The sequence below is a fragment of the Bubalus kerabau genome, chromosome 11, assembly GCF_029407905.1.
Source record: "Bubalus kerabau isolate K-KA32 ecotype Philippines breed swamp buffalo chromosome 11, PCC_UOA_SB_1v2, whole genome shotgun sequence".
Taxonomy (NCBI): Eukaryota; Metazoa; Chordata; class Mammalia; order Artiodactyla; family Bovidae; genus Bubalus; species Bubalus kerabau.
The window spans coordinates 93,584,665-93,590,039 of NC_073634.1; the positions used below are offsets into that span (position 1 = coordinate 93,584,665).

A 5,375-nucleotide genomic window follows, 5' to 3' on the forward strand; every position below is an offset into this window, starting at 1 on the left:
AGATGCTGGCCCCTAACTGGCTGGCAGGCACATTTAAGGGCAGGGATATTTCCATACAGGGTGCTTCCCTGGTGGCTCAGTGGTGAAGAATCCGCCCACCAATGCAAAAGATGCAGGTTCAATCCCTGGGTCATGAAGATGTCCTGGAGTAGGAAATGGTGACCCACTCCAGTAGCCTTGCCTGGGAAATTACATGGGAGAGGAGCCTGGCGGGCTAAAGTCCATGAGGTCACAAAACAGTCAGGCATGACTGAGTAACTAAACTAGGCAGCCAGGATTTCAGCGTGAACGTGACACTATATGCAAGCAGAGAAGTATCTCCAAATGTGTTCTGAGATAATCTGGCCTCTGGAGTTTGTTTTTGCTTGGTTTTGATAGAAACATTCTTTTTTAAAAAATCAACTTTATTGAGATATAATTTGCATAATTTACATAGTAGGCACATGTTTGAGTGTATAGTTTGACGAGTTTTGACAAACGCATACATGTACATTTGTGATCTCTCCAAAAAAAAAAAAAAAACATAAAACATTTCCATCACTCCGGAAGTTCCATCTTGCTCCTTTGCAGTCAGCCCTCCCTTTCCTTATAAAAGCAGGGATCAGATTTCTATCACTCTCCTGATTAGAGTAGATTTTGATTTTGCCTGTTTTAGAATTTCATATTAATGGAACCATAATATATGAACTCTAATTCCTGACTTTTTTTCACACAATAGATTTTAGAGACATATCTGTGTTGTTGTTGCTACTGCTGTTCAGTTGATTCAGTCCTGTCTGACTCTGTGCAACCCCATGGACGGTAGCCTGCCAGGCTCCTACGTCCATGGGATTGTCCTGGCAGGAATACTGGAATGGGTTGCCATTCCCTTTTCCAGGGGATCTTCCCAACCCAGGGATTGAACATGAGTCTCCTGCTTGGTAGGCAGATATTTTTAACCACTGAGCCATCAATGGTTGTAGCATGTATCATTTTTTTTCCTCCTTACATTATTGAGTCGTGACTAAACTACAGATTGTCTATTAAACTGCTGGTGGACTGGTTTATTTCAGTTTTGAATTATAATGAATAAGGTTGGTATGAGCATATCCTTAACAGTCTTCTTGTGAACGTATGTTTTTACTGATCTGGGGAACACTTCACAGTGGAATTATTGGGTTATATGCAAAGTATGATGTATAGGATTCTTAAGTCTGCCCCCCAGATTCCCTGCCTCCTTAGCATACCTGCTCTTGTAATCCGTTCCTCTGAGTGCAGTCAGGACCTGTGAGTGATGGGTGTCATTCCCATGACTAGAGTGTCAAGGTGCAGCGATTGGCAGCAGTGATTAAAACATCTCATCAGTTGCCTTTAATTAATTAACAGGGAGATTTCCTGGGTGGGTCTAACCTAATCTGGTGAACCTTTTGTAAAAGGTTCTAGAATGAGAGATTGCTGGCCTCAAAAAACAAGCTGCTCCGAGTGCCACTCCTGCATGGAAATCAATCCCTGGAAACAAGCAGGTGAACTTGGAAGTGGAGCCATAGCTTCAGGTGAGACCTCAGCCCTGGGTGACATGGTGATGAGAGCCTTATTAGCAGTGGCCCCAAGCTAAGCACTGCCTGTATTCCTAATCTGTGGAAATCGTGAGATAGTAAATTTTAAGCTGCTAAATTTGTGGTACTTTGTTACATAGAAGTAGAAAATAAAAACAAAAAGATAAACTAATAAGATAAATGTATGTATAATCAAGGTTTTTTCCCCTTAGTATTGAGTTTTACAAATTATTTACATGATTTAGATAAGAAGCCTCCAGTCATGGAGACTGAGAATGTTTTCTCATAGTCAATGACTTTTTCTTTTCTTAATTGTGAACTTTTTAAAGAGTAGAAGTTTTTATCTTTGAGGAACATAAATGCATATATTTTACTGATTTGTGCTTTGTTGATCCTCTCTAAGAATTCTTTTCTTACCTCAGAATTGCAGGATTTTTCTTCTATGGTTTTTGCTAGAATTCTTAGAGTTTTAGCCTCCCCATTTTATGCCCATGACACAAGTCTTTAGATCATATTTTCAACTCTCATAATATTTTGGATATTTTTCAGATTTTCAATTTCCATATCAGTTTTTAAAACAGCCCAACAATTGCTTCAAAAACAGCATGCATAGAATTTTATAGGATCATATTGAAGCTATAGAAAGTTTGGAGAAAATAGATACTTTAGCCAGTTCAGTTCAGTCGCTCAGTTATGTCTGATTCTTTGCAATCCCATGGACTGCAGCATGCCAGGCTTCCCTGTCCATCACTAACTTCTGGAGCTTGCTCAAACTTATGTCCATAGAGTCAGTGATGCCATCCAACCATCTCATCCTCTGTCATCCCCTTCTCCTCCTGCCTTCAATCTTTCCCAGCATCAGAGTCTTTTCCAATGAGCTAGTTCTTAGCATCAGGTGGCCAAAGTATTGGAGTTTCAGCTTTAGCATCAGTCCTTCCAATGAATATTCAGGACTGATTTCCTTTAGGATTGACTGGTTTGATCTCTGTAGTCTTAATAGTTTTTAATATTTCATTTATTACCTTATATTTATAAGCTTTTATTTTATTTTTTATCTATTTTATTTATGACATATTTATAGCTTTTAATGTTTCTACCTCTACATATTTAGACATTTTCTGTTTTCTCTCCACAATATTTTGGGCTTATATTTGCACAGGCCTTAAATAGTTTTAATAAAATGTATTCCTAAGTATTACTGAGTCTACCTAGTGAGATACACCATAACTTCCCACTTGTAAGATGGGTACAAGGTTCCGACTGACTTCAGTACAACCCCAAGTTGTAGAAATGTTACTGCGAGAGAATTCTTGCCTCTTAGATGTGGGTGAGCTAGTTGGCTTTCATGGTAACAGCCAGGTCCAGAGACTAATCCAAAAAGCAGCACAGAATGTGGCCAAAGGGAAAAAAAGAATCTGTACTGGAACTCTCACTCTGAACTCTGACAGCTGTTCAGTGGCTACACATGGGATCGTGGGCACTGTGGGGCGGAGGGGGTGTTGTGTCCCATGGCTCACTCTTCAGCAGATCTAAGAAAGAGCAACCCTAAAGGATGACAGGTAAATCTCTTCAGTGTGTAGGCTGAGCAGATGGGAATGTCTTAAATATCCTACTCCTCCCAACATGTTTCTTCCAAACAGACCAATGACAGGAAAAGGATTTGAAGGATGATAAAATGTTGTAGCCCAAATGACCTCTAGAGCCTGTAGTCCAACCTCCTCCAGGTAGAGGTGAGGATAACGGACCTGAGGTTAGAAATCACAGAAGCAAAGACTACTCTATGAACCAGAAATTTAAATCCATTGAGGTCACATGGCTTTGTTTTGTTTCCAAGGCTACAGAAAATCTGAAACCACCTGTGTTATTAAAATTTGTGACTCGGTGGATGGAGAAGCACATGTATTGTCCAACTGTCCAGGAGCTAAGGTGAAACAAGGTGTATGTGAAGAAGAAGAGGTGGCCAGCAGTGAGGAAGTAAGATGTTGCATCCCATATTAAGAATTGTCCGGGCTCTGGGCTCCGCTTTTCTTTACCTCCAAACACTACTCCTGTCCAGGATTGATCTTCTATCTTTAAAACGCAATGAAGCAAAAAGAGTCATAGCTACATCCCCTCCACACTTAAAACTTCTCACCTCTCCAGTGAAATAGCAGAGAATGTAGAAGAAATAAGAATATAGAAGAAATAAAGAACAGAAGAAGAGACAACATGCAGAGGAGAGAGAAGCAGAGAGAGTCTCGTCGTCAGCAGCCACCCAGGTTCATGTTTCCCTCTTTCTCTGAAAGCCAAGAGACCCTCCAGTGACATCCCCAGAGGCACCACGCCCAGGAATTTTGCAGGGATCATGAGCAATTAAAGGATACACAGTTTTCCATTTCCAGCAGGCAGCTTCAGGACGATCCCCGGAAGGACTGTGTGACACCGCTGCAAGAATGCGGCCCCACCCTTCCTAGAAGGAGTGTCCGGGCCTGCGCAGCAGCTGTGTCCTGGACCATCCTCTCTAAGTCTCTCTACATGGTCTCATGGCCTTGGGACCTACTGGACATTCCTGGGTGTGGGCACAGGCCTCTGACTATGACCCAGCAAGAGATCTCAGGGATGAGTGTCCCTCTGTATTTAGAGCTGCCCCACCGTTACTCTGTTGGCTCCTTGCACTGAAAAAAAAGCTTCCATTGCAGCACAGCTCAGGGTCCTAATATTCTTCCCAGCTGAGGCCCCAGGAAAGAAAGCTCCCTGGGTATCTCCATCTGCTTTCACTGCAGGTACAGATGTTTTCAGCCATTCCCATCACCTGGGCAGGTGAGGAGACAGGAGGTCTCTGTCCATGCTGACCTGCCATGAGAGCCATCGCCGTGGCATTAGGACCATCTGGAGGAGCTGTTCTCATGGTCTGCACCCCACCTCCATCCACCACCTGCTGGTCAACCAGGGCAGTCCACCCACTTGTACAGTCGAGAGCAGCTCCCCTTTTCTCAGAAGTTGGCTGAGTTGGCGCCCTCGGAGTCAACATTTCTGTTGTTTAGAGATGGTTCCATCAGGTCCAGGCTCCAACTGGTAAGTGCAAAGACCCAAAGGATGACCCAGCCTTGTTATTGGGTTGAGCACTCCAGGAGTCGGGCACCAGAGTCCAGAGACAGCCCTATGGGCTCTGCTGCCCACAGGTGTGTCCAGAAAACATTCCCCTCACCACACCTCGATGCTGAGGAAGAGCTGGGTTATTGTTCTGACTCCCGAGCCTGATGACCAGCTTCTAGAACCGGGAGAAGCATGGCGATTTGGTCCTTAGTTTCCTCATATATAAAATGAAAGAAATTGTGATTAGATGATTCCATAATGCCTTTTAGGGTAGAAAGCCTATGATTCAATAATATCAGCATATATAATGTGTAGGTTGTTGGAGTAGGAAATAGCAACCCGCTTCAGTATTCTTGCCTGGAAAATTCCTTAGACAGAGGAACCTGGGGGGCTACAGTCCATGGGGTGGCAAAGAGCCTGACATGACTGAGCCAACTGGGCATGCATGCGCAATGCACAGTTGTTATAAATGATAGAGGGGGCGAAGCTAATTTCCTTAAGAGAACAAAACAATGTGACAGTTCGGGATTCTAAACTGGCCATGTTCGGAGCTGATGGTGATTTTAGTTTTATGGCTTTCAGCAGTTGCAAACAATTTGTCTTTGAATCCAGAGTCACTGAAAATGGTGACGATTGCTATGCCTCTATGTGACAGACCAAGAAAAGCCTTTGGAAAAGCGTCCATGATGGAACAGTTGTAGCTGAGAGGCATTCTTGGCATTGTCTGTTCTGAGCAGATCTCCAAGGTTATAATCTACCAGCTTC

The 5,375-nt window shown here is 43.2% G+C and overlaps 1 long non-coding RNA gene across 1 annotated transcript; it reads left to right on the forward strand.

The window, feature by feature from the left end:
* Positions 1-210: 210 nt before the first annotated feature.
* On the forward strand, positions 211-4,586 carry LOC129622556 (uncharacterized). The gene is made up of 3 exons (XR_008700060.1): positions 211-1,532; positions 3,370-3,509; positions 3,678-4,586. It is a non-coding gene; the product is annotated as an uncharacterized LOC129622556 (long non-coding RNA).
* The last annotated feature ends 789 nt before the right edge of the window (positions 4,587-5,375 follow it).